The sequence below is a fragment of the Phyllobates terribilis genome, unplaced genomic scaffold (genome assembly GCF_046119375.1).
Source record: "Phyllobates terribilis strain yellow unplaced genomic scaffold, ASM4611937v1 Scaffold_437__1_contigs__length_1545540, whole genome shotgun sequence".
NCBI lineage: Eukaryota > Metazoa > Chordata > Amphibia > Anura > Dendrobatidae > Phyllobates > Phyllobates terribilis.
The window spans coordinates 14,096-40,996 of NW_027363197.1; the positions used below are offsets into that span (position 1 = coordinate 14,096).

The following is a 26,901-nucleotide window of genomic DNA, read 5'->3' on the forward strand; positions in this document are numbered from 1 at the left end:
GAATTGGTTTCAAACTACGGAGCCACCCAAGGATCCTGAAAAGTCCATTTGTGGAGATGAGCTCCTGGACTCCCGTTAAGAAGACATGTTGTCAACCTCTAGATCCCTTACATGCCTGCACTTTTCGGCTTGCTGCTGCTGCAATCCACGCGTTTTAGATCTGCATAACTCCACCTCTTTAAACACAGCACCTTCACCCCCTGCTATCCCCACCCGCCTCAACACCGTTGGAAGGGAGGAGAACCAATTAAGGCGGGGGGTGGGGTGGAACGAGCAGCTGTCTACCCTTAGCAGGAGGGCTCCTGATTACATACCTCTCCTGCTGCTGCTGCTGCTGGCTGTCCAGCAGCAGACTGAAGGTGGCTGCTGCTGTGCACAGGTATATAAAGGCTCAGAGCCTATTATGACACGCGCAGCCAGCGTTCCATTGCCACATTCCATCTACTGCAGGCAGGATACCTGGCTGGCTGAATGTCGCTGAGAAGCTCACAGAGACCGCCATAAGCAACAGTTTAACAGAATGCCACAGACTAATCAACCAAACTTTTTGGGTTGGGTTCTCTTTTATAGTCTGCAGGCATTAAATGAAAGAAGTCAGTGTTCCAGCAGAAGGAGACAACGTTTCAGAAAAGGCATTGTAGCAAACCAAAAAAGAAATTTTAAGCGCAGCAGAGTAACCAGCGCACATACCTGTTAGCTCAGGTGAGTTTAAAAGGCTGCTGTTGATAACAAGGGCATTTGCTAAATAGATGGTGTGTGTGCAACAATATACTGAAAGGTCAATTATATTGTGCAGCTTATCTCACCACCTGTAGTTATTTAGGTGAAAGCTCCAAAATGCTTGCCTAATATGTCTGTTTATCCAAAAGGAAGTAAAAAGGGAGAGCTAGAAAGATAGCATTGCATCACATTACATGGCAATGCAATGCACAGTTGCTGAAGTTGAACCAAAATGAGCTTGTAATCTGGCTTCTGCAACTTTGAACATGAAAAATCCAATGAGGAGAAGAAAAGCAAAGCCAAAGAGTCCATCCCAAAATCCGACAAACAAGCAAAATGAACAAAAAACATTGAATTCAATTCTTTCTGATTTTAGAAACTGCATTAAAGAAGGGGTGCACCGGTCCTGGAGATACTGCAATACCAGGTCAATGCGTGGAGTGGACAGAGCAAGCTCTTTTTCCATCTCCCTGTTCTAAAAATCCATTTAATATATGGTCCCCAGATAGGGGACGTATCAGATATTAAACTGATAAGAACAGATACTACACTTGATCTTAGCCAAAAGGCCGAGAAGCGATAACCAGAATTGGTTTCAAACTACGGAGCCACCCAAGGATCCTGAAAAGTCCATTTGTGGAGATGAGCTCCTGGACTCCCGTTAAGAAGACATGTTGTCAACCTCTAGATCCCTTACATGCCTGCACTTTTCGGCTTGCTGCTGCTGCAATCCACGCGTTTTAGATCTGCATAACTCCACCTCTTTAAACACAGCACCTTCACCCCCTGCTGTTCCCACCCGCCTCAACACCGTTGGAAGGGAGGAGAACCAATTAAGGCGGGGGGTGGGGTGGAACGAGCAGCTGTCTACCCTTAGCAGGAGGGCTCCTGATTACATACCTCTCCTGCTGCTGCTGCTGCTGGCTGTCCAGCAGCAGACTGAAGGTGGCTGCTGCTGTGCACAGGTATATAAAGGCTCAGAGCCTATTATGACACGCGCAGCCAGCGTTCCATTGCCACATTCCATCTACTGCAGGCAGGATACCTGGCTGGCTGAATGTCGCTGAGAAGCTCACAGAGACCGCCATAAGCAACAGTTTAACAGAATGCCACAGACTAATCAACCAAACTTTTTGGGTTGGGTTCTCTTTTATAGTCTGCAGGCATTAAATGAAAGAAGTCAGTGTTCCAGCAGAAGGAGACAACGTTTCAGAAAAGGCATTGTAGCAAACCAAAAAAGAAATTTTAAGCGCAGCAGAGTAACCAGCGCACATACCTGTTAGCTCAGGTGAGTTTAAAAGGCTGCTGTTGATAACAAGGGCATTTGCTAAATAGATGGTGTGTGTGCAACAATATACTGAAAGGTCAATTATATTGTGCAGCTTATCTCACCACCTGTAGTTATTTAGGTGAAAGCTCCAAAATGCTTGCCTAATATGTCTGTTTATCCAAAAGGAAGTAAAAAGGGAGAGCTAGAAAGATAGCATTGCATCACATTACATGGCAATGCAATGCACAGTTGCTGAAGTTGAACCAAAATGAGCTTGTAATCTGGCTTCTGCAACTTTGAACATGAAAAATCCAATGAGGAGAAGAAAAGCAAAGCCAAAGAGTCCATCCCAAAATCCGACAAACAAGCAAAATGAACAAAAAACATTGAATTCAATTCTTTCTGATTTTAGAAACTGCATTAAAGAAGGGGTGCACCGGTCCTGGAGATACTGCAATACCAGGTCAATGCGTGGAGTGGACAGAGCAAGCTCTTTTTCCATCTCCCTGTTCTAAAAATCCATTTAATATATGGTCCCCAGATAGGGGACGTATCAGATATTAAACTGATAAGAACAGATACTACACTTGATCTTAGCCAAAAGGCCGAGAAGCGATAACCAGAATTGGTTTCAAACTACGGAGCCACCCAAGGATCCTGAAAAGTCCATTTGTGGAGATGAGCTCCTGGACTCCCGTTAAGAAGACATGTTGTCAACCTCTAGATCCCTTACATGCCTGCACTTTTCGGCTTGCTGCTGCTGCAATCCACGCGTTTTAGATCTGCATAACTCCACCTCTTTAAACACAGCACCTTCACCCCCTGCTGTTCCCACCCGCCTCAACACCGTTGGAAGGGAGGAGAACCAATTAAGGCGGGGGGTGGGGTGGAACGAGCAGCTGTCTACCCTTAGCAGGAGGGCTCCTGATTACATACCTCTCCTGCTGCTGCTGCTGCTGGCTGTCCAGCAGCAGACTGAAGGTGGCTGCTGCTGTGCACAGGTATATAAAGGCTCAGAGCCTATTATGACACGCGCAGCCAGCGTTCCATTGCCACATTCCATCTACTGCAGGCAGGATACCTGGCTGGCTGAATGTCGCTGAGAAGCTCACAGAGACCGCCATAAGCAACAGTTTAACAGAATGCCACAGACTAATCAACCAAACTTTTTGGGTTGGGTTCTCTTTTATAGTCTGCAGGCATTAAATGAAAGAAGTCAGTGTTCCAGCAGAAGGAGACAACGTTTCAGAAAAGGCATTGTAGCAAACCAAAAAAGAAATTTTAAGCGCAGCAGAGTAACCAGCGCACATACCTGTTAGCTCAGGTGAGTTTAAAAGGCTGCTGTTGATAACAAGGGCATTTGCTAAATAGATGGTGTGTGTGCAACAATATACTGAAAGGTCAATTATATTGTGCAGCTTATCTCACCACCTGTAGTTATTTAGGTGAAAGCTCCAAAATGCTTGCCTAATATGTCTGTTTATCCAAAAGGAAGTAAAAAGGGAGAGCTAGAAAGATAGCATTGCATCACATTACATGGCAATGCAATGCACAGTTGCTGAAGTTGAACCAAAATGAGCTTGTAATCTGGCTTCTGCAACTTTGAACATGAAAAATCCAATGAGGAGAAGAAAAACAAAGCCAAAGAGTCCATCCCAAAATCCGACAAACAAGCAAAATGAACAAAAAACATTGAATTCAATTCTTTCTGATTTTAGAAACTGCATTAAAGAAGGGGTGCACCGGTCCTGGAGATACTGCAATACCAGGTCAATGCGTGGAGTGGACAGAGCAAGCTCTTTTTCCATCTCCCTGTTCTAAAAATCCATTTAATATATGGTCCCCAGATAGGGGACGTATCAGATATTAAACTGATAAGAACAGATACTACACTTGATCTTAGCCAAAAGGCCGAGAAGCGATAACCAGAATTGGTTTCAAACTACGGAGCCACCCAAGGATCCTGAAAAGTCCATTTGTGGAGATGAGCTCCTGGACTCCCGTTAAGAAGACATGTTGTCAACCTCTAGATCCCTTACATGCCTGCACTTTTCGGCTTGCTGCTGCTGCAATCCACGCGTTTTAGATCTGCATAACTCCACCTCTTTAAACACAGCACCTTCACCCCCTGCTATCCCCACCCGCCTCAACACCGTTGGAAGGGAGGAGAACCAATTAAGGCGGGGGGTGGGGTGGAACGAGCAGCTGTCTACCCTTAGCAGGAGGGCTCCTGATTACATACCTCTCCTGCTGCTGCTGCTGCTGGCTGTCCAGCAGCAGACTGAAGGTGGCTGCTGCTGTGCACAGGTATATAAAGGCTCAGAGCCTATTATGACACGCGCAGCCAGCGTTCCATTGCCACATTCCATCTACTGCAGGCAGGATACCTGGCTGGCTGAATGTCGCTGAGAAGCTCACAGAGACCGCCATAAGCAACAGTTTAACAGAATGCCACAGACTAATCAACCAAACTTTTTGGGTTGGGTTCTCTTTTATAGTCTGCAGGCATTAAATGAAAGAAGTCAGTGTTCCAGCAGAAGGAGACAACGTTTCAGAAAAGGCATTGTAGCAAACCAAAAAAGAAATTTTAAGCGCAGCAGAGTAACCAGCGCACATACCTGTTAGCTCAGGTGAGTTTAAAAGGCTGCTGTTGATAACAAGGGCATTTGCTAAATAGATGGTGTGTGTGCAACAATATACTGAAAGGTCAATTATATTGTGCAGCTTATCTCACCACCTGTAGTTATTTAGGTGAAAGCTCCAAAATGCTTGCCTAATATGTCTGTTTATCCAAAAGGAAGTAAAAAGGGAGAGCTAGAAAGATAGCATTGCATCACATTACATGGCAATGCAATGCACAGTTGCTGAAGTTGAACCAAAATGAGCTTGTAATCTGGCTTCTGCAACTTTGAACATGAAAAATCCAATGAGGAGAAGAAAAGCAAAGCCAAAGAGTCCATCCCAAAATCCGACAAACAAGCAAAATGAACAAAAAACATTGAATTCAATTCTTTCTGATTTTAGAAACTGCATTAAAGAAGGGGTGCACCGGTCCTGGAGATACTGCAATACCAGGTCAATGCGTGGAGTGGACAGAGCAAGCTCTTTTTCCATCTCCCTGTTCTAAAAATCCATTTAATATATGGTCCCCAGATAGGGGACGTATCAGATATTAAACTGATAAGAACAGATACTACACTTGATCTTAGCCAAAAGGCCGAGAAGCGATAACCAGAATTGGTTTCAAACTACGGAGCCACCCAAGGATCCTGAAAAGTCCATTTGTGGAGATGAGCTCCTGGACTCCCGTTAAGAAGACATGTTGTCAACCTCTAGATCCCTTACATGCCTGCACTTTTCGGCTTGCTGCTGCTGCAATCCACGCGTTTTAGATCTGCATAACTCCACCTCTTTAAACACAGCACCTTCACCCCCTGCTGTTCCCACCCGCCTCAACACCGTTGGAAGGGAGGAGAACCAATTAAGGCGGGGGGTGGGGTGGAACGAGCAGCTGTCTACCCTTAGCAGGAGGGCTCCTGATTACATACCTCTCCTGCTGCTGCTGCTGCTGGCTGTCCAGCAGCAGACTGAAGGTGGCTGCTGCTGTGCACAGGTATATAAAGGCTCAGAGCCTATTATGACACGCGCAGCCAGCGTTCCATTGCCACATTCCATCTACTGCAGGCAGGATACCTGGCTGGCTGAATGTCGCTGAGAAGCTCACAGAGACCGCCATAAGCAACAGTTTAACAGAATGCCACAGACTAATCAACCAAACTTTTTGGGTTGGGTTCTCTTTTATAGTCTGCAGGCATTAAATGAAAGAAGTCAGTGTTCCAGCAGAAGGAGACAACGTTTCAGAAAAGGCATTGTAGCAAACCAAAAAAGAAATTTTAAGCGCAGCAGAGTAACCAGCGCACATACCTGTTAGCTCAGGTGAGTTTAAAAGGCTGCTGTTGATAACAAGGGCATTTGCTAAATAGATGGTGTGTGTGCAACAATATACTGAAAGGTCAATTATATTGTGCAGCTTATCTCACCACCTGTAGTTATTTAGGTGAAAGCTCCAAAATGCTTGCCTAATATGTCTGTTTATCCAAAAGGAAGTAAAAAGGGAGAGCTAGAAAGATAGCATTGCATCACATTACATGGCAATGCAATGCACAGTTGCTGAAGTTGAACCAAAATGAGCTTGTAATCTGGCTTCTGCAACTTTGAACATGAAAAATCCAATGAGGAGAAGAAAAGCAAAGCCAAAGAGTCCATCCCAAAATCCGACAAACAAGCAAAATGAACAAAAAACATTGAATTCAATTCTTTCTGATTTTAGAAACTGCATTAAAGAAGGGGTGCACCGGTCCTGGAGATACTGCAATACCAGGTCAATGCGTGGAGTGGACAGAGCAAGCTCTTTTTCCATCTCCCTGTTCTAAAAATCCATTTAATATATGGTCCCCAGATAGGGGACGTATCAGATATTAAACTGATAAGAACAGATACTACACTTGATCTTAGCCAAAAGGCCGAGAAGCGATAACCAGAATTGGTTTCAAACTACGGAGCCACCCAAGGATCCTGAAAAGTCCATTTGTGGAGATGAGCTCCTGGACTCCCGTTAAGAAGACATGTTGTCAACCTCTAGATCCCTTACATGCCTGCACTTTTCGGCTTGCTGATGCTGCAATCCACGCGTTTTAGATCTGCATAACTCCACCTCTTTAAACACAGCACCTTCACCCCCTGCTGTTCCCACCCGCCTCAACACCGTTGGAAGGGAGGAGAACCAATTAAGGCGGGGGGTGGGGTGGAACGAGCAGCTGTCTACCCTTAGCAGGAGGGCTCCTGGTTACATACCTCTCCTGCTGCTGCTGCTGCTGGCTGTCCAGCAGCAGACTGAAGGTGGCTGCTGCTGTGCACAGGTATATAAAGGCTCAGAGCCTATTATGACACGCGCAGCCAGCGTTCCATTGCCACATTCCATCTACTGCAGGCAGGATACCTGGCTGGCTGAATGTCGCTGAGAAGCTCACAGAGACCGCCATAAGCAACAGTTTAACAGAATGCCACAGACTAATCAACCAAACTTTTTGGGTTGGGTTCTCTTTTATAGTCTGCAGGCATTAAATGAAAAAAGTCAGTGTTCCAGCAGAAGGAGACAACGTTTCAGAAAAGGCATTGTAGCAAACCAAAAAAGAAATTTTAAGCGCAGCAGAGTAACCAGCGCACATACCTGTTAGCTCAGGTGAGTTTAAAAGGCTGCTGTTGATAACAAGGGCATTTGCTAAATAGATGGTGTGTGTGCAACAATATACTGAAAGGTCAATTATATTGTGCAGCTTATCTCACCACCTGTAGTTATTTAGGTGAAAGCTCCAAAATGCTTGCCTAATATGTCTGTTTATCCAAAAGGAAGTAAAAAGGGAGAGCTAGAAAGATAGCATTGCATCACATTACATGGCAATGCAATACACAGTTGCTGAAGTTGAACCAAAATGAGCTTGTAATCTGGCTTCTGCAACTTTGAACATGAAAAATCCAATGAGGAGAAGAAAAACAAAGCCAAAGAGTCCATCCCAAAATCCGACAAACAAGCAAAATGAACAAAAAACATTGAATTCAATTCTTTCTGATTTTAGAAACTGCATTAAAGAAGGGGTGCACCGGTCCTGGAGATACTGCAATACCAGGTCAATGCGTGGAGTGGACAGAGCAAGCTCTTTTTCCATCTCCCTGTTCTAAAAATCCATTTAATATATGGTCCCCAGATAGGGGACGTATCAGATATTAAACTGATAAGAACAGATACTACACTTGATCTTAGCCAAAAGGCCGAGAAGCGATAACCAGAATTGGTTTCAAACTACGGAGCCACCCAAGGATCCTGAAAAGTCCATTTGTGGAGATGAGCTCCTGGACTCCCGTTAAGAAGACATGTTGTCAACCTCTAGATCCCTTACATGCCTGCACTTTTCGGCTTGCTGATGCTGCAATCCACGCGTTTTAGATCTGCATAACTCCACCTCTTTAAACACAGCACCTTCACCCCCTGCTGTTCCCACCCGCCTCAACACCGTTGGAAGGGAGGAGAACCAATTAAGGCGGGGGGTGGGGTGGAACGAGCAGCTGTCTACCCTTAGCAGGAGGGCTCCTGATTACATACCTCTCCTGCTGCTGCTGCTGCTGGCTGTCCAGCAGCAGACTGAAGGTGGCTGCTGCTGTGCACAGGTATATAAAGGCTCAGAGCCTATTATGACACGCGCAGCCAGCGTTCCATTGCCACATTCCATCTACTGCAGGCAGGATACCTGGCTGGCTGAATGTCGCTGAGAAGCTCACAGAGACCGCCATAAGCAACAGTTTAACAGAATGCCACAGACTAATCAACCAAACTTTTTGGGTTGGGTTCTCTTTTATAGTCTGCAGGCATTAAATGAAAGAAGTCAGTGTTCCAGCAGAAGGAGACAACGTTTCAGAAAAGGCATTGTAGCAAACCAAAAAAGAAATTTTAAGCGCAGCAGAGTAACCAGCGCACATACCTGTTAGCTCAGGTGAGTTTAAAAGGCTGCTGTTGATAACAAGGGCATTTGCTAAATAGATGGTGTGTGTGCAACAATATACTGAAAGGTCAATTATATTGTGCAGCTTATCTCACCACCTGTAGTTATTTAGGTGAAAGCTCCAAAATGCTTGCCTAATATGTCTGTTTATCCAAAAGGAAGTAAAAAGGGAGAGCTAGAAAGATAGCATTGCATCACATTACATGGCAATGCAATGCACAGTTGCTGAAGTTGAACCAAAATGAGCTTGTAATCTGGCTTCTGCAACTTTGAACATGAAAAATCCAATGAGGAGAAGAAAAACAAAGCCAAAGAGTCCATCCCAAAATCCGACAAACAAGCAAAATGAACAAAAAACATTGAATTCAATTCTTTCTGATTTTAGAAACTGCATTAAAGAAGGGGTGCACCGGTCCTGGAGATACTGCAATACCAGGTCAATGCGTGGAGTGGACAGAGCAAGCTCTTTTTCCATCTCCCTGTTCTAAAAATCCATTTAATATATGGTCCCCAGATAGGGGACGTATCAGATATTAAACTGATAAGAACAGATACTACACTTGATCTTAGCCAAAAGGCCGAGAAGCGATAACCAGAATTGGTTTCAAACTACGGAGCCACCCAAGGATCCTGAAAAGTCCATTTGTGGAGATGAGCTCCTGGACTCCCGTTAAGAAGACATGTTGTCAACCTCTAGATCCCTTACATGCCTGCACTTTTCGGCTTGCTGCTGCTGCAATCCACGCGTTTTAGATCTGCATAACTCCACCTCTTTAAACACAGCACCTTCACCCCCTGCTATCCCCACCCGCCTCAACACCGTTGGAAGGGAGGAGAACCAATTAAGGCGGGGGGTGGGGTGGAACGAGCAGCTGTCTACCCTTAGCAGGAGGGCTCCTGATTACATACCTCTCCTGCTGCTGCTGCTGGCTGTCCAGCAGCAGACTGAAGGTGGCTGCTGCTGTGCACAGGTATATAAAGGCTCAGAGCCTATTATGACACGCGCAGCCAGCGTTCCATTGCCACATTCCATCTACTGCAGGCAGGATACCTGGCTGGCTGAATGTCGCTGAGAAGCTCACAGAGACCGCCATAAGCAACAGTTTAACAGAATGCCACAGACTAATCAACCAAACTTTTTGGGTTGGGTTCTCTTTTATAGTCTGCAGGCATTAAATGAAAGGAGTCAGTGTTCCAGCAGAAGGAGACAACGTTTCAGAAAAGGCATTGTAGCAAACCAAAAAAGAAATTTTAAGCGCAGCAGAGTAACCAGCGCACATACCTGTTAGCTCAGGTGAGTTTAAAAGGCTGCTGTTGATAACAAGGGCATTTGCTAAATAGATGGTGTGTGTGCAACAATATACTGAAAGGTCAATTATATTGTGCAGCTTATCTCACCACCTGTAGTTATTTAGGTGAAAGCTCCAAAATGCTTGCCTAATATGTCTGTTTATCCAAAAGGAAGTAAAAAGGGAGAGCTAGAAAGATAGCATTGCATCACATTACATGGCAATGCAATGCACAGTTGCTGAAGTTGAACCAAAATGAGCTTGTAATCTGGCTTCTGCAACTTTGAACATGAAAAATCCAATGAGGAGAAGAAAAGCAAAGCCAAAGAGTCCATCCCCAAATCCGACAAACAAGCAAAATGAACAAAAAACATTGAATTCAATTCTTTCTGATTTTAGAAACTGCATTAAAGAAGGGGTGCACCGGTCCTGGAGATACTGCAATACCAGGTCAATGCGTGGAGTGGACAGAGCAAGCTCTTTTTCCATCTCCCTGTTCTAAAAATCCATTTAATATATGGTCCCCAGATAGGGGACGTATCAGATATTAAACTGATAAGAACAGATACTACACTTGATCTTAGCCAAAAGGCCGAGAAGCGATAACCAGAATTGGTTTCAAACTACGGAGCCACTCAAGGATCCTGAAAAGTCCATTTGTGGAGATGAGCTCCTGGACTCCCGTTAAGAAGACATGTTGTCAACCTCTAGATCCCTTACATGCCTGCACTTTTCGGCTTGCTGCTGCTGCAATCCACGCGTTTTAGATCTGCATAACTCCACCTCTTTAAACACAGCACCTTCACCCCCTGCTGTTCCCACCCGCCTCAACACCGTTGGAAGGGAGGAGAACCAATTAAGGCGGGGGGTGGGGTGGAACGAGCAGCTGTCTACCCTTAGCAGGAGGGCTCCTGATTACATACCTCTCCTGCTGCTGCTGCTGCTGGCTGTCCAGCAGCAGACTGAAGGTGGCTGCTGCTGTGCACAGGTATATAAAGGCTCAGAGCCTATTATGACACGCGCAGCCAGCGTTCCATTGCCACATTCCATCTACTGCAGGCAGGATACCTGGCTGGCTGAATGTCGCTGAGAAGCTCACAGAGACCGCCATAAGCAACAGTTTAACAGAATGCCACAGACTAATCAACCAAACTTTTTGGGTTGGGTTCTCTTTTATAGTCTGCAGGCATTAAATGAAAGAAGTCAGTGTTCCAGCAGAAGGAGACAACGTTTCAGAAAAGGCATTGTAGCAAACCAAAAAAGAAATTTTAAGCGCAGCAGAGTAACCAGCGCACATACCTGTTAGCTCAAGTGAGTTTAAAAGGCTGCTGTTGATAACAAGGGCATTTGCTAAATAGATGGTGTGTGTGCAACAATATACTGAAAGGTCAATTATATTGTGCAGCTTATCTCACCACCTGTAGTTATTTAGGTGAAAGCTCCAAAATGCTTGCCTAATATGTCTGTTTATCCAAAAGGAAGTAAAAAGGGAGAGCTAGAAAGATAGCATTGCATCACATTACATGGCAATGCAATGCACAGTTGCTGAAGTTGAACCAAAATGAGCTTGTAATCTGGCTTCTGCAACTTTGAACATGAAAAATCCAATGAGGAGAAGAAAAGCAAAGCCAAAGAGTCCATCCCAAAATCCGACAAACAAGCAAAATGAACAAAAAACATTGAATTCAATTCTTTCTGATTTTAGAAACTGCATTAAAGAAGGGGTGCACCGGTCCTGGAGATACTGCAATACCAGGTCAATGCGTGGAGTGGACAGAGCAAGCTCTTTTTCCATCTCCCTGTTCTAAAAATCCATTTAATATATGGTCCCCAGATAGGGGACGTATCAGATATTAAACTGATAAGAACAGATACTACACTTGATCTTAGCCAAAAGGCCGAGAAGCGATAACCAGAATTGGTTTCAAACTACGGAGCCACCCAAGGATCCTGAAAAGTCCATTTGTGGAGATGAGCTCCTGGACTCCCGTTAAGAAGACATGTTGTCAACCTCTAGATCCCTTACATGCCTGCACTTTTCGGCTTGCTGCTGCTGCAATCCACGCGTTTTAGATCTGCATAACTCCACCTCTTTAAACACAGCACCTTCACCCCCTGCTGTTCCCACCCGCCTCAACACCGTTGGAAGGGAGGAGAACCAATTAAGGCGGGGGGTGGGGTGGAACGAGCAGCTGTCTACCCTTAGCAGGAGGGCTCCTGATTACATACCTCTCCTGCTGCTGCTGCTGCTGGCTGTCCAGCAGCAGACTGAAGGTGGCTGCTGCTGTGCACAGGTATATAAAGGCTCAGAGCCTATTATGACACGCGCAGCCAGCGTTCCATTGCCACATTCCATCTACTGCAGGCAGGATACCTGGCTGGCTGAATGTCGCTGAGAAGCTCACAGAGACCGCCATAAGCAACAGTTTAACAGAATGCCACAGACTAATCAACCAAACTTTTTGGGTTGGGTTCTCTTTTATAGTCTGCAGGCATTAAATGAAAGAAGTCAGTGTTCCAGCAGAAGGAGACAACGTTTCAGAAAAGGCATTGTAGCAAACCAAAAAAGAAATTTTAAGCGCAGCAGAGTAACCAGCGCACATACCTGTTAGCTCAGGTGAGTTTAAAAGGCTGCTGTTGATAACAAGGGCATTTGCTAAATAGATGGTGTGTGTGCAACAATATACTGAAAGGTCAATTATATTGTGCAGCTTATCTCACCACCTGTAGTTATTTAGGTGAAAGCTCCAAAATGCTTGCCTAATATGTCTGTTTATCCAAAAGGAAGTAAAAAGGGAGAGCTAGAAAGATAGCATTGCATCACATTACATGGCAATGCAATGCACAGTTGCTGAAGTTGAACCAAAATGAGCTTGTAATCTGGCTTCTGCAACTTTGAACATGAAAAATCCAATGAGGAGAAGAAAAGCAAAGCCAAAGAGTCCATCCCAAAATCCGACAAACAAGCAAAATGAACAAAAAACATTGAATTCAATTCTTTCTGATTTTAGAAACTGCATTAAAGAAGGGGTGCACCGGTCCTGGAGATACTGCAATACCAGGTCAATGCGTGGAGTGGACAGAGCAAGCTCTTTTTCCATCTCCCTGTTCTAAAAATCCATTTAATATATGGTCCCCAGATAGGGGACGTATCAGATATTAAACTGATAAGAACAGATACTACACTTGATCTTAGCCAAAAGGCCGAGAAGCGATAACCAGAATTGGTTTCAAACTACGGAGCCACCCAAGGATCCTGAAAAGTCCATTTGTGGAGATGAGCTCCTGGACTCCCTTTAAGAAGACATGTTGTCAACCTCTAGATCCCTTACATGCCTGCACTTTTCGGCTTGCTGCTGCTGCAATCCACGCATTTTAGATCTGCATAACTCCACCTCTTTAAACACAGCACCTTCACCCCCTGCTGTTCCCACCCGCCTCAACACCGTTGGAAGGGAGGAGAACCAATTAAGGCGGGGGGTGGGGTGGAACGAGCAGCTGTCTACCCTTAGCAGGAGGGCTCCTGATTACATACCTCTCCTGCTGCTGCTGCTGCTGGCTGTCCAGCAGCAGACTGAAGGTGGCTGCTGCTGTGCACAGGTATATAAAGGCTCAGAGCCTATTATGACACGCGCAGCCAGCGTTCCAATGCCACATTCCATCTACTGCAGGCAGGATACCTGGCTGGCTTAATGTCGCTGAGAAGCTCACAGAGACCGCCATAAGCAACAGTTTAACAGAATGCCACAGACTAATCAACCAAACTTTTTGGGTTGGCTTCTCTTTTATAGTCTGCAGGCATTAAATGAAAGAAGTCAGTGTTCCAGCAGAAGGAGACAACGTTTCAGAAAAGGCATTGTAGCAAACCAAAAAAGAAATATTAAGCGCAGCAGAGTAACCAGCGCACATACCTGTTAGCTCAGGTGAGTTTAAAAGGCTGCTGTTGATAACAAGGGCATTTGCTAAATAGATGGTGTGTGTGCAACAATATACTGAAAGGTCAATTATATTGTGCAGCTTATCTCACCACCTGTAGTTATTTAGGTGAAAGCTCCAAAATGCTTGCCTAATATGTCTGTTTATCCAAAAGGAAGTAAAAAGGGAGAGCTAGAAAGATAGCATTGCATCACATTACATGGCAATGCAATGCACAGTTGCTGAAGTTGAACCAAAATGAGCTTGTAATCTGGCTTCTGCAACTTTGAACATGAAAAATCCAATGAGGAGAAGAAAAGCAAAGCCAAAGAGTCCATCCCAAAATCCGACAAGCAAGCAAAATGAACAAAAAACATTGAATTCAATTCTTTCTGATTTTAGAAACTGCATTAAAGAAGGGGTGCACCGGTCCTGGAGATACTGCAATACCAGGTCAATGCGTGGAGTGGACAGAGCAAGCTCTTTTTCCATCTCCCTGTTCTAAAAATCCATTTAATATATGGTCCCCAGATAGGGGACGTATCAGATATTAAACTGATAAGAACAGATACTACACTTGATCTTAGCCAAAAGGCCGAGAAGCGATAACCAGAATTGGTTTCAAACTACGGAGCCACCCAAGGATCCTGAAAAGTCCATTTGTGGAGATGAGCTCCTGGACTCCCGTTAAGAAGACATGTTGTCAACCTCTAGATCCCTTACATGCCTGCACTTTTCGGCTTGCTGCTGCTGCAATCCACGCGTTTTAGATCTGCATAACTCCACCTCTTTAAACACAGCACCTTCACCCCCTGCTGTTCCCACCCGCCTCAACACCGTTGGAAGGGAGGAGAACCAATTAAGGCGGGGGGTGGGGTGGAACGAGCAGCTGTCTACCCTTAGCAGGAGGGCTCCTGATTACATACCTCTCCTGCTGCTGCTGCTGCTGGCTGTCCAGCAGCAGACTGAAGGTGGCTGCTGCTGTGCACAGGTATATAAAGGCTCAGAGCCTATTATGACACGCGCAGCCAGCGTTCCATTGCCACATTCCATCTACTGCAGGCAGGATACCTGGCTGGCTGAATGTCGCTGAGAAGCTCACAGAGACCGCCATAAGCAACAGTTTAACAGAATGCCACAGACTAATCAACCAAACTTTTTGGGTTGGGTTCTCTTTTATAGTCTGCAGGCATTAAATGAAAGAAGTCAGTGTTCCAGCAGAAGGAGACAACGTTTCAGAAAAGGCATTGTAGCAAACCAAAAAAGAAATTTTAAGCGCAGCAGAGTAACCAGCGCACATACCTGTTAGCTCAGGTGAGTTTAAAAGGCTGCTGTTGATAACAAGGGCATTTGCTAAATAGATGGTGTGTGTGCAACAATATACTGAAAGGTCAATTATATTGTGCAGCTTATCTCACCACCTGTAGTTATTTAGGTGAAAGCTCCAAAATGCTTGCCTAATATGTCTGTTTATCCAAAAGGAAGTAAAAAGGGAGAGCTAGAAAGATAGCATTGCATCACATTACATGGCAATGCAATGCACAGTTGCTGAAGTTGAACCAAAATGAGCTTGTAATCTGGCTTCTGCAACTTTGAACATGAAAAATCCAATGAGGAGAAGAAAAGCAAAGCCAAAGAGTCCATCCCAAAATCCGACAAACAAGCAAAATGAACAAAAAACATTGAATTCAATTCTTTCTGATTTTAGAAACTGCATTAAAGAAGGGGTGCACCGGTCCTGGAGATACTGCAATACCAGGTCAATGCGTGGAGTGGACAGAGCAAGCTCTTTTTCCATCTCCCTGTTCTAAAAATCCATTTAATATATGGTCCCCAGATAGGGGACGTATCAGATATTAAACTGATAAGAACAGATACTACACTTGATCTTAGCCAAAAGGCCGAGAAGCGATAACCAGAATTGGTTTCAAACTACGGAGCCACCCAAGGATCCTGAAAAGTCCATTTGTGGAGATGAGCTCCTGGACTCCCGTTAAGAAGACATGTTGTCAACCTCTAGATCCCTTACATGCCTGCACTTTTCGGCTTGCTGCTGCTGCAATCCACGCGTTTTAGATCTGCATAACTCCACCTCTTTAAACACAGCACCTTCACCCCCTGCTGTTCCCACCCGCCTCAACACCGTTGGAAGGGAGGAGAACCAATTAAGGCGGGGGGTGGGGTGGAACGAGCAGCTGTCTACCCTTAGCAGGAGGGCTCCTGATTACATACCTCTCCTGCTGCTGCTGCTGCTGGCTGTCCAGCAGCAGACTGAAGGTGGCTGCTGCTGTGCACAGGTATATAAAGGCTCAGAGCCTATTATGACACGCGCAGCCAGCGTTCCATTGCCACATTCCATCTACTGCAGGCAGGATACCTGGCTGGCTGAATGTCGCTGAGAAGCTGACAGAGACCGCCATAAGCAACAGTTTAACAGAATGCCACAGACTAATCAACCAAACTTTTTGGGTTGGGTTCTCTTTTATAGTCTGCAGGCATTAAATGAAAGAAGTCAGTGTTCCAGCAGAAGGAGACAACGTTTCAGAAAAGGCATTGTAGCAAACCAAAAAAGAAATTTTAAGCGCAGCAGAGTAACCAGCGCACATACCTGTTAGCTCAGGTGAGTTTAAAAGGCTGCTGTTGATAACAAGGGCATTTGCTAAATAGATGGTGTGTGTGCAACAATATACTGAAAGGTCAATTATATTGTGCAGCTTATCTCACCACCTGTAGTTATTTAGGTGAAAGCTCCAAAATGCTTGCCTAATATGTCTGTTTATCCAAAAGGAAGTAAAAAGGGAGAGCTAGAAAGATAGCATTGCATCACATTACATGGCAATGCAATGCACAGTTGCTGAAGTTGAACCAAAATGAGCTTGTAATCTGGCTTCTGCAACTTTGAACATGAAAAATCCAATGAGGAGAAGAAAAGCAAAGCCAAAGAGTCCATCCCAAAATCCGACAAACAAGCAAAATGAACAAAAAACATTGAATTCAATTCTTTCTGATTTTAGAAACTGCATTAAAGAAGGGGTGCACCGGTCCTGGAGATACTGCAATACCAGGTCAATGCGTGGAGTGGACAGAGCAAGCTCTTTTTCCATCTCCCTGTTCTAAAAATCCATTTAATATATGGTCCCCAGATAGGGGACGTATCAGATATTAAACTGATAAGAACAGATACTACACTTGATCTTAGCCAAAAGGCCGAGAAGCGATAACCAGAATTGGTTTCAAACTACGGAGCCACCCAAGGATCCTGAAAAGTCCATTTGTGGAGATGAGCTCCTGGACTCCCGTTAAGAAGACATGTTGTCAACCTCTAGATCCCTTACATGCCTGCACTTTTCGGCTTGCTGCTGCTGCAATCCACGCGTTTTAGATCTGCATAACTCCACCTCTTTAAACACAGCACCTTCACCCCCTGCTGTTCCCACCCGCCTCAACACCGTTGGAAGGGAGGAGAACCAATTAAGGCGGGGGGTGGGGTGGAACGAGCAGCTGTCTACCCTTAGCAGGAGGGCTCCTGATTACATACCTCTCCTGCTGCTGCTGCTGCTGGCTGTCCAGCAGCAGACTGAAGGTGGCTGCTGCTGTGCACAGGTATATAAAGGCTCAGAGCCTATTATGACACGCGCAGCCAGCGTTCCATTGCCACATTCCATCTACTGCAGGCAGGATACCTGGCTGGCTGAATGTCGCTGAGAAGCTCACAGAGACCGCCATAAGCAACAGTTTAACAGAATGCCACAGACTAATCAACCAAACTTTTTGGGTTGGGTTCTCTTTTATAGTCTGCAGGCATTAAATGAAAGAAGTCAGTGTTCCAGCAGAAGGAGACAACGTTTCAGAAAAGGCATTGTAGCAAACCAAAAAAGAAATTTTAAGCGCAGCAGAGTAACCAGCGCACATACCTGTTAGCTCAGGTGAGTTTAAAAGGCTGCTGTTGATAACAAGGGCATTTGCTAAATAGATGGTGTGTGTGCAACAATATACTGAAAGGTCAATTATATTGTGCAGCTTATCTCACCACCTGTAGTTATTTAGGTGAAAGCTCCAAAATGCTTGCCTAATATGTCTGTTTATCCAAAAGGAAGTAAAAAGGGAGAGCTAGAAAGATAGCATTGCATCACATTACATGGCAATGCAATGCACAGTTGCTGAAGTTGAACCAAAATGAGCTTGTAATCTGGCTTCTGCAACTTTGAACATGAAAAATCCAATGAGGAGAAGAAAAGCAAAGCCAAAGAGTCCATCCCAAAATCCGACAAACAAGCAAAATGAACAAAAAACATTGAATTCAATTCTTTCTGATTTTAGAAACTGCATTAAAGAAGGGGTGCACCGGTCCTGGAGATACTGCAATACCAGGTCAATGCGTGGAGTGGACAGAGCAAGCTCTTTTTCCATCTCCCTGTTCTAAAAATCCATTTAATATATGGTCCCCAGATAGGGGACGTATCAGATATTAAACTGATAAGAACAGATACTACACTTGATCTTAGCCAAAAGGCCGAGAAGTGATAACCAGAATTGGTTTCAAACTACGGAGCCACCCAAGGATCCTGAAAAGTCCATTTGTGGAGATGAGCTCCTGGACTCCCGTTAAGAAGACATGTTGTCAACCTCTAGATCCCTTACATGCCTGCACTTTTCGGCTTGCTGCTGCTGCAATCCACGCGTTTTAGATCTGCATAACTCCACCTCTTTAAACACAGCACCTTCACCCCCTGCTGTTCCCACCCGCCTCAACACCGTTGGAAGGGAGGAGAACCAATTAAGGCGGGGGGTGGGGTGGAACGAGCAGCTGTCTACCCTTAGCAGGAGGGCTCCTGATTACATACCTCTCCTGCTGCTGCTGCTGCTGGCTGTCCAGCAGCAGACTGAAGGTGGCTGCTGCTGTGCACAGGTATATAAAGGCTCAGAGCCTATTATGACACGCGCAGCCAGCGTTCCATTGCCACATTCCATCTACTGCAGGCAGGATACCTGGCTGGCTGAATGTCGCTGAGAAGCTCACAGAGACCGCCATAAGCAACAGTTTAACAGAATGCCACAGACTAATCAACCAAACTTTTTGGGTTGGGTTCTCTTTTATAGTCTGCAGGCATTAAATGAAAGAAGTCAGTGTTCCAGCAGAAGGAGACAACGTTTCAGAAAAGGCATTGTAGCAAACCAAAAAAGAAATTTTAAGCGCAGCAGAGTAACCAGCGCACATACCTGTTAGCTCAGGTGAGTTTAAAAGGCTGCTGTTGATAACAAGGGCATTTGCTAAATAGATGGTGTGTGTGCAACAATATACTGAAAGGTCAATTATATTGTGCAGCTTATCTCACCACCTGTAGTTATTTAGGTGAAAGCTCCAAAATGCTTGCCTAATATGTCTGTTTATCCAAAAGGAAGTAAAAAGGGAGAGCTAGAAAGATAGCATTGCATCACATTACATGGCAATGCAATGCACAGTTGCTGAAGTTGAACCAAAATGAGCTTGTAATCTGGCTTCTGCAACTTTGAACATGAAAAATCCAATGAGGAGAAGAAAAGCAAAGCCAAAGAGTCCATCCCAAAATCCGACAAACAAGCAAAATGAACAAAAAACATTGAATTCAATTCTTTCTGATTTTAGAAACTGCATTAAAGAAGGGGTGCACCGGTCCTGGAGATACTGCAATACCAGGTCAATGCGTGGAGTGGACAGAGCAAGCTCTTTTTCCATCTCCCTGTTCTAAAAATCCATTTAATATATGGTCCCCAGATAGGGGACGTATCAGATATTAAACTGATAAGAACAGATACTACACTTGATCTTAGCCAAAAGGCCAAGAAGCGATAACCAGAATTGGTTTCAAACTACGGAGCCACCCAAGGATCCTGAAAAGTCCATTTGTGGAGATGAGCTCCTGGACTCCCGTTAAGAAGACATGTTGTCAACCTCTAGATCCCTTACATGCCTGCACTTTTCGGCTTGCTGCTGCTGCAATCCACGCGTTTTAGATCTGCATAACTCCACCTCTTTAAACACAGCACCTTCACCCCCTGCTGTTCCCACCCGCCTCAACACCGTTGGAAGGGAGGAGAACCAATTAAGGCGGGGGGTGGGGTGGAACGAGCAGCTGTCTACCCTTAGCAGGAGGGCTCCTGATTACATACCTCTCCTGCTGCTGCTGCTGCTGGCTGTCCAGCAGCAGACTGAAGGTGGCTGCTGCTGTGCACAGGTATATAAAGGCTCAGAGCCTATTATGACACGCGCAGCCAGCGTTCCATTGCCACATTCCATCTACTGCAGGCAGGATACCTGGCTGGCTGAATGTCGCTGAGAAGCTCACAGAGACCGCCATAAGCAACAGTTTAACAGAATGCCACAGACTAATCAACCAAACTTTTTGGGTTGGGTTCTCTTTTATAGTCTGCAGGCATTAAATGAAAGAAGTCAGTGTTCCAGCAGAAGGAGACAACGTTTCAGAAAAGGCATTGTAGCAAACCAAAAAAGAAATTTTAAGCGCAGCAGAGTAACCAGCGCACATACCTGTTAGCTCAGGTGAGTTTAAAAGGCTGCTGTTGATAACAAGGGCATTTGCTAAATAGATGGTGTGTGTGCAACAATATACTGAAAGGTCAATTATATTGTGCAGCTTATCTCACCACCTGTAGTTATTTAGGTGAAAGCTCCAAAATGCTTGCCTAATATGTCTGTTTATCCAAAAGGAAGTAAAAAGGGAGAGCTAGAAAGATAGCATTGCATCACATTACATGGCAATGCAATGCACAGTTGCTGAAGTTGAACCAAAATGAGCTTGTAATCTGGCTTCTGCAACTTTGAACATGAAAAATCCAATGAGGAGAAGAAAAGCAAAGCCAAAGAGTCCATCCCAAAATCCGACAAACAAGCAAAATGAACAAAAAACATTGAATTCAATTCTTTCTGATTTTAGAAACTGCATTAAAGAAGGGGTGCACCGGTCCTGGAGATACTGCAATACCAGGTCAATGCGTGGAGTGGACAGAGCAAGCTCTTTTTCCATCTCCCTGTTCTAAAAATCCATTTAATATATGGTCCCCAGATAGGGGACGTATCAGATATTAAACTGATAAGAACAGATACTACACTTGATCTTAGCCAAAAGGCCAAGAAGCGATAACCAGAATTGGTTTCAAACTACGGAGCCACCCAAGGATCCTGAAAAGTCCATTTGTGGAGATGAGCTCCTGGACTCCCGTTAAGAAGACATGTTGTCAACCTCTAGATCCCTTACATGCCTGCACTTTTCGGCTTGCTGCTGCTGCAATCCACGCGTTTTAGATCTGCATAACTCCACCTCTTTAAACACAGCACCTTCACCCCCTGCTGTTCCCACCCGCCTCAACACCGTTGGAAGGGAGGAGAACCAATTAAGGCGGGGGGTGGGGTGGAACGAGCAGCTGTCTACCCTTAGCAGGAGGGCTCCTGATTACATACCTCTCCTGCTGCTGCTGCTGCTGGCTGTCCAGCAGCAGACTGAAGGTGGCTGCTGCTGTGCACAGGTATATAAAGGCTCAGAGCCTATTATGACACGCGCAGCCAGCGTTCCATTGCCACATTCCATCTACTGCAGGCAGGATACCTGGCTGGCTGAATGTCGCTGAGAAGCTCACAGAGACCGCCATAAGCAACAGTTTAACAGAATGCCACAGACTAATCAACCAAACTTTTTGGGTTGGGTTCTCTTTTATAGTCTGCAGGCATTAAATGAAAGAAGTCAGTGTTCCAGCAGAAGGAGACAACGTTTCAGAAAAGGCATTGTAGCAAACCAAAAAAGAAATTTTAAGCGCAGCAGAGTAACCAGCGCACATACCTGTTAGCTCAGGTGAGTTTAAAAGGCTGCTGTTGATAACAAGGGCATTTGCTAAATAGATGGTGTGTGTGCAACAATATACTGAAAGGTCAATTATATTGTGCAGCTTATCTCACCACCTGTAGTTATTTAGGTGAAAGCTCCAAAATGCTTGCCTAATATGTCTGTTTATCCAAAAGGAAGTAAAAAGGGAGAGCTAGAAAGATAGCATTGCATCACATTACATGGCAATGCAATGCACAGTTGCTGAAGTTGAACCAAAATGAGCTTGTAATCTGGCTTCTGCAACTTTGAACATGAAAAATCCAATGAGGAGAAGAAAAGCAAAGCCAAAGAGTCCATCCCAAAATCCGACAAACAAGCAAAATGAACAAAAAACATTGAATTCAATTCTTTCTGATTTTAGAAACTGCATTAAAGAAGGGGTGCACCGGTCCTGGAGATACTGCAATACCAGGTCAATGCGTGGAGTGGACAGAGCAAGCTCTTTTTCCATCTCCCTGTTCTAAAAATCCATTTAATATATGGTCCCCAGATAGGGGACGTATCAGATATTAAACTGATAAGAACAGATACTACACTTGATCTTAGCCAAAAGGCCGAGAAGTGATAACCAGAATTGGTTTCAAACTACGGAGCCACCCAAGGATCCTGAAAAGTCCATTTGTGGAGATGAGCTCCTGGACTCCCGTTAAGAAGACATGTTGTCAACCTCTAGATCCCTTACATGCCTGCACTTTTCGGCTTGCTGCTGCTGCAATCCACGCGTTTTAGATCTGCATAACTCCACCTCTTTAAACACAGCACCTTCACCCCCTGCTGTTCCCACCCGCCTCAACACCGTTGGAAGGGAGGAGAACCAATTAAGGCGGGGGGTGGGGTGGAACGAGCAGCTGTCTACCCTTAGCAGGAGGGCTCCTGATTACATACCTCTCCTGCTGCTGCTGCTGCTGGCTGTCCAGCAGCAGACTGAAGGTGGCTGCTGCTGTGCACAGGTATATAAAGGCTCAGAGCCTATTATGACACGCGCAGCCAGCGTTCCATTGCCACATTCCATCTACTGCAGGCAGGATACCTGGCTGGCTGAATGTCGCTGAGAAGCTCACAGAGACCGCCATAAGCAACAGTTTAACAGAATGCCACAGACTAATCAACCAAACTTTTTGGGTTGGGTTCTCTTTTATAGTCTGCAGGCATTAAATGAAAGAAGTCAGTGTTCCAGCAGAAGGAGACAACGTTTCAGAAAAGGCATTGTAGCAAACCAAAAAAGAAATTTTAAGCGCAGCAGAGTAACCAGCGCACATACCTGTTAGCTCAGGTGAGTTTAAAAGGCTGCTGTTGATAACAAGGGCATTTGCTAAATAGATGGTGTGTGTGCAACAATATACTGAAAGGTCAATTATATTGTGCAGCTTATCTCACCACCTGTAGTTATTTAGGTGAAAGCTCCAAAATGCTTGCCTAATATGTCTGTTTATCCAAAAGGAAGTAAAAAGGGAGAGCTAGAAAGATAGCATTGCATCACATTACATGGCAATGCAATGCACAGTTGCTGAAGTTGAACCAAAATGAGCTTGTAATCTGGCTTCTGCAACTTTGAACATGAAAAATCCAATGAGGAGAAGAAAAGCAAAGCCAAAGAGTCCATCCCAAAATCCGACAAACAAGCAAAATGAACAAAAAACATTGAATTCAATTCTTTCTGATTTTAGAAACTGCATTAAAGAAGGGGTGCACCGGTCCTGGAGATACTGCAATACCAGGTCAATGCGTGGAGTGGACAGAGCAAGCTCTTTTTCCATCTCCCTGTTCTAAAAATCCATTTAATATATGGTCCCCAGATAGGGGACGTATCAGATATTAAACTGATAAGAACAGATACTACACTTGATCTTAGCCAAAAGGCCAAGAAGCGATAACCAGAATTGGTTTCAAACTACGGAGCCACCCAAGGATCCTGAAAAGTCCATTTGTGGAGATGAGCTCCTGGACTCCCGTTAAGAAGACATGTTGTCAACCTCTAGATCCCTTACATGCCTGCACTTTTCGGCTTGCTGCTGCTGCAATCCACGCGTTTTAGATCTGCATAACTCCACCTCTTTAAACACAGCACCTTCACCCCCTGCTGTTCCCACCCGCCTCAACACCGTTGGAAGGGAGGAGAACCAATTAAGGCGGGGGGTGGGGTGGAACGAGCAGCTGTCTACCCTTAGCAGGAGGGCTCCTGATTACATAGCTCTCCTGCTGCTGCTGCTGCTGGCTGTCCAGCAGCAGACTGAAGGTGGCTGCTGCTGTGCACAGGTATATAAAGGCTCAGAGCCTATTATGACACGCGCAGCCAGCGTTCCATTGCCACATTCCATCTACTGCAGGCAGGATACCTGGCTGGCTGAATGTCGCTGAGAAGCTCACAGAGACCGCCATAAGCAACAGTTTAACAGAATGCCACAGACTAATCAACCAAACTTTTTGGGTTGGGTTCTCTTTTATAGTCTGCAGGCATTAAATGAAAGAAGTCAGTGTTCCAGCAGAAGGAGACAACGTTTCAGAAAAGGCATTGTAGCAAACCAAAAAAGAAATTTTAAGCGCAGCAGAGTAACCAGCGCACATACCTGTTAGCTCAGGTGAGTTTAAAAGGCTGCTGTTGATAACAAGGGCATTTGCTAAATAGATGGTGTGTGTGCAACAATATACTGAAAGGTCAATTATATTGTGCAGCTTATCTCACCACCTGTAGTTATTTAGGTGAAAGCTCCAAAATGCTTGCCTAATATGTCTGTTTATCCAAAAGGAAGTAAAAAGGGAGAGCTAGAAAGATAGCATTGCATCACATTACATGGCAATGCAATGCACAGTTGCTGAAGTTGAACCAAAATGAGCTTGTAATCTGGCTTCTGCAACTTTGAACATGAAAAATCCAATGAGGAGAAGAAAAGCAAAGCCAAAGAGTCCATCCCAAAATCCGACAAACAAGCAAAATGAACAAAAAACATTGAATTCAATTCTTTCTGATTTTAGAAACTGCATTAAAGAAGGGGTGCACCGGTCCTGGAGATACTGCAATACCAGGTCAATGCGTGGAGTGGACAGAGCAAGCTCTTTTTCCATCTCCCTGTTCTAAAAATCCATTTAATATATGGTCCCCAGATAGGGGACGTATCAGATATTAAACTGATAAGAACAGATACTACACTTGATCTTAGCCAAAAGGCCGAGAAGCGATAACCAGAATTGGTTTCAAACTACGGAGCCACCCAAGGATCCTGAAAAGTCCATTTGTGGAGATGAGCTCCTGGACTCCCGTTAAGAAGACATGTTGTCAACCTCTAGATCCCTTACATGCCTTCACTTTTCGGCTTGCTGCTGCTGCAATCCACGCGTTTTAGATCTGCATAACTCCACCTCTTTAAACACAGCACCTTCACCCCCTGCTGTTCCCACCCGCCTCAACACCGTTGGAAGGGAGGAGAACCAATTAAGGCGGGGGGTGGGGTGGAACGAGCAGCTGTCTACCCTTAGCAGGAGGGCTCCTGATTACATACCTCTCCTGCTGCTGCTGCTGCTGGCTGTCCAGCAGCAGACTGAAGGTGGCTGCTGCTGTGCACAGGTATATAAAGGCTCAGAGCCTATTATAACACGCGCAGCCAGCGTTCCATTGCCACATTCCATCTACTGCAGGCAGGATACCTGGCTGGCTGAATGTCGCTGAGAAGCTCACAGAGACCGCCATAAGCAACAGTTTAACAGAATGCCACAGACTAATCAACCAAACTTTTTGGGTTGGGTTCTCTTTTATAGTCTGCAGGCATTAAATGAAAGAAGTCAGTGTTCCAGCAGAAGGAGACAACGTTTCAGAAAAGGCATTGTAGCAAACCAAAAAAGAAATTTTAAGCGCAGCAGAGTAACCAGCGCACATACCTGTTAGCTCAGGTGAGTTTAAAAGGCTGCTGTTGATAACAAGGGCATTTGCTAAATAGATGGTGTGTGTGCAACAATATACTGAAAGGTCAATTATATTGTGCAGCTTATCTCACCACCTGTAGTTATTTAGGTGAAAGCTCCAAAATGCTTGCCTAATATGTCTGTTTATCCAAAAGGAAGTAAAAAGGGAGAGCTAGAAAGATAGCATTGCATCACATTACATGGCAATGCAATGCACAGTTGCTGAAGTTGAACCAAAATGAGCTTGTAATCTGGCTTCTGCAACTTTGAACATGAAAAATCCAATGAGGAGAAGAAAAGCAAAGCCAAAGAGTCCATCCCAAAATCCGACAAACAAGCAAAATGAACAAAAAACATTGAATTCAATTCTTTCTGATTTTAGAAACTGCATTAAAGAAGGGGTGCACCGGTCCTGGAGATACTGCAATACCAGGTCAATGCGTGGAGTGGACAGAGCAAGCTCTTTTTCCATCTCCCTGTTCTAAAAATCCATTTAATATATGGTCCCCAGATAGGGGACGTATCAGATATTAAACTGATAAGAACAGATACTACACTTGATCTTAGCCAAAAGGCCGAGAAGCGATAACCAGAATTGGTTTCAAACTACGGAGCCACCCAAGGATCCTGAAAAGTCCATTTGTGGAGATGAGCTCCTGGACTCCCGTTAAGAAGACATGTTGTCAACCTCTAGATCCCTTACATGCCTTCACTTTTCGGCTTGCTGCTGCTGCAATCCACGCGTTTTAGATCTGCATAACTCCACCTCTTTAAACACAGCACCTTCACCCCCTGCTGTTCCCACCCGCCTCAACACCGTTGGAAGGGAGGAGAACCAATTAAGGCGGGGGGTGGGGTGGAACGAGCAGCTGTCTACCCTTAGCAGGAGGGCTCCTGATTACATACCTCTCCTGCTGCTGCTGCTGCTGGCTGTCCAGCAGCAGACTGAAGGTGGCTGCTGCTGTGCACAGGTATATAAAGGCTCAGAGCCTATTATGACACGCGCAGCCAGCGTTCCATTGCCACATTCCATCTACTGCAGGCAGGATACCTGGCTGGCTGAATGTCGCTGAGAAGCTCACAGAGACCGCCATAAGCAACAGTTTAACAGAATGCCACAGACTAATCAACCAAACTTTTTGGGTTGGGTTCTCTTTTATAGTCTGCAGGCATTAAATGAAAGAAGTCAGTGTTCCAGCAGAAGGAGACAACGTTTCAGAAAAGGCATTGTAGCAAACCAAAAAAGAAATTTTAAGCGCAGCAGAGTAACCAGCGCACATACCTGTTAGCTCAGGTGAGTTTAAAAGGCTGCTGTTGATAACAAGGGCATTTGCTAAATAGATGGTGTGTGTGCAACAATATACTGAAAGGTCAAT

General features: G+C 45.0%; 20 non-coding genes across 20 annotated transcripts; all 20 read right to left on the minus strand.

Annotated features, from left to right (window-relative positions):
- Nucleotides 1–1,110: 1,110 nt before the first annotated feature.
- LOC141228785 (U2 spliceosomal RNA) lies at nt 1,111–1,301 on the minus strand. Its single transcript, XR_012295586.1, has one exon. It is a non-coding gene; the product is annotated as a U2 spliceosomal RNA (small nuclear RNA).
- Nucleotides 1,302–2,416: 1,115 nt separating this feature from the next.
- LOC141228797 (U2 spliceosomal RNA) lies at nt 2,417–2,607 on the minus strand. Its single transcript, XR_012295597.1, has one exon. It is a non-coding gene; the product is annotated as a U2 spliceosomal RNA (small nuclear RNA).
- A 1,115-nt stretch (nt 2,608–3,722) lies between these two features.
- Nucleotides 3,723–3,913, minus strand: LOC141228809 (U2 spliceosomal RNA). The gene has a single exon (XR_012295608.1). It is a non-coding gene; the product is annotated as a U2 spliceosomal RNA (small nuclear RNA).
- Nucleotides 3,914–5,028: 1,115 nt separating this feature from the next.
- On the minus strand, nt 5,029–5,219 carry LOC141228820 (U2 spliceosomal RNA). Its single transcript, XR_012295619.1, has one exon. It is a non-coding gene; the product is annotated as a U2 spliceosomal RNA (small nuclear RNA).
- Nucleotides 5,220–6,334: 1,115 nt separating this feature from the next.
- On the minus strand, nt 6,335–6,525 carry LOC141228832 (U2 spliceosomal RNA). Its single transcript, XR_012295631.1, has one exon. It is a non-coding gene; the product is annotated as a U2 spliceosomal RNA (small nuclear RNA).
- Nucleotides 6,526–7,640: 1,115 nt separating this feature from the next.
- LOC141228844 (U2 spliceosomal RNA) lies at nt 7,641–7,831 on the minus strand. Its single transcript, XR_012295642.1, has one exon. It is a non-coding gene; the product is annotated as a U2 spliceosomal RNA (small nuclear RNA).
- Nucleotides 7,832–8,946: 1,115 nt separating this feature from the next.
- Nucleotides 8,947–9,137, minus strand: LOC141228856 (U2 spliceosomal RNA). The gene has a single exon (XR_012295653.1). It is a non-coding gene; the product is annotated as a U2 spliceosomal RNA (small nuclear RNA).
- A 1,112-nt stretch (nt 9,138–10,249) lies between these two features.
- Nucleotides 10,250–10,440, minus strand: LOC141228867 (U2 spliceosomal RNA). The gene has a single exon (XR_012295664.1). It is a non-coding gene; the product is annotated as a U2 spliceosomal RNA (small nuclear RNA).
- Nucleotides 10,441–11,555: 1,115 nt separating this feature from the next.
- On the minus strand, nt 11,556–11,746 carry LOC141228879 (U2 spliceosomal RNA). Its single transcript, XR_012295675.1, has one exon. It is a non-coding gene; the product is annotated as a U2 spliceosomal RNA (small nuclear RNA).
- A 1,115-nt stretch (nt 11,747–12,861) lies between these two features.
- Nucleotides 12,862–13,052, minus strand: LOC141228890 (U2 spliceosomal RNA). Its single transcript, XR_012295686.1, has one exon. It is a non-coding gene; the product is annotated as a U2 spliceosomal RNA (small nuclear RNA).
- A 1,115-nt stretch (nt 13,053–14,167) lies between these two features.
- On the minus strand, nt 14,168–14,358 carry LOC141228902 (U2 spliceosomal RNA). Its single transcript, XR_012295697.1, has one exon. It is a non-coding gene; the product is annotated as a U2 spliceosomal RNA (small nuclear RNA).
- A 1,115-nt stretch (nt 14,359–15,473) lies between these two features.
- Nucleotides 15,474–15,664, minus strand: LOC141228913 (U2 spliceosomal RNA). The gene has a single exon (XR_012295708.1). It is a non-coding gene; the product is annotated as a U2 spliceosomal RNA (small nuclear RNA).
- A 1,115-nt stretch (nt 15,665–16,779) lies between these two features.
- On the minus strand, nt 16,780–16,970 carry LOC141228924 (U2 spliceosomal RNA). Its single transcript, XR_012295719.1, has one exon. It is a non-coding gene; the product is annotated as a U2 spliceosomal RNA (small nuclear RNA).
- A 1,115-nt stretch (nt 16,971–18,085) lies between these two features.
- Nucleotides 18,086–18,276, minus strand: LOC141228194 (U2 spliceosomal RNA). The gene has a single exon (XR_012295113.1). It is a non-coding gene; the product is annotated as a U2 spliceosomal RNA (small nuclear RNA).
- A 1,115-nt stretch (nt 18,277–19,391) lies between these two features.
- Nucleotides 19,392–19,582, minus strand: LOC141228171 (U2 spliceosomal RNA). The gene has a single exon (XR_012295092.1). It is a non-coding gene; the product is annotated as a U2 spliceosomal RNA (small nuclear RNA).
- A 1,115-nt stretch (nt 19,583–20,697) lies between these two features.
- Nucleotides 20,698–20,888, minus strand: LOC141228173 (U2 spliceosomal RNA). The gene has a single exon (XR_012295094.1). It is a non-coding gene; the product is annotated as a U2 spliceosomal RNA (small nuclear RNA).
- Nucleotides 20,889–22,003: 1,115 nt separating this feature from the next.
- On the minus strand, nt 22,004–22,194 carry LOC141228195 (U2 spliceosomal RNA). Its single transcript, XR_012295114.1, has one exon. It is a non-coding gene; the product is annotated as a U2 spliceosomal RNA (small nuclear RNA).
- Nucleotides 22,195–23,309: 1,115 nt separating this feature from the next.
- On the minus strand, nt 23,310–23,500 carry LOC141228174 (U2 spliceosomal RNA). Its single transcript, XR_012295095.1, has one exon. It is a non-coding gene; the product is annotated as a U2 spliceosomal RNA (small nuclear RNA).
- A 1,115-nt stretch (nt 23,501–24,615) lies between these two features.
- On the minus strand, nt 24,616–24,806 carry LOC141228936 (U2 spliceosomal RNA). Its single transcript, XR_012295730.1, has one exon. It is a non-coding gene; the product is annotated as a U2 spliceosomal RNA (small nuclear RNA).
- Nucleotides 24,807–25,921: 1,115 nt separating this feature from the next.
- Nucleotides 25,922–26,112, minus strand: LOC141228948 (U2 spliceosomal RNA). Its single transcript, XR_012295742.1, has one exon. It is a non-coding gene; the product is annotated as a U2 spliceosomal RNA (small nuclear RNA).
- Nucleotides 26,113–26,901: the final 789 nt, after the last annotated feature.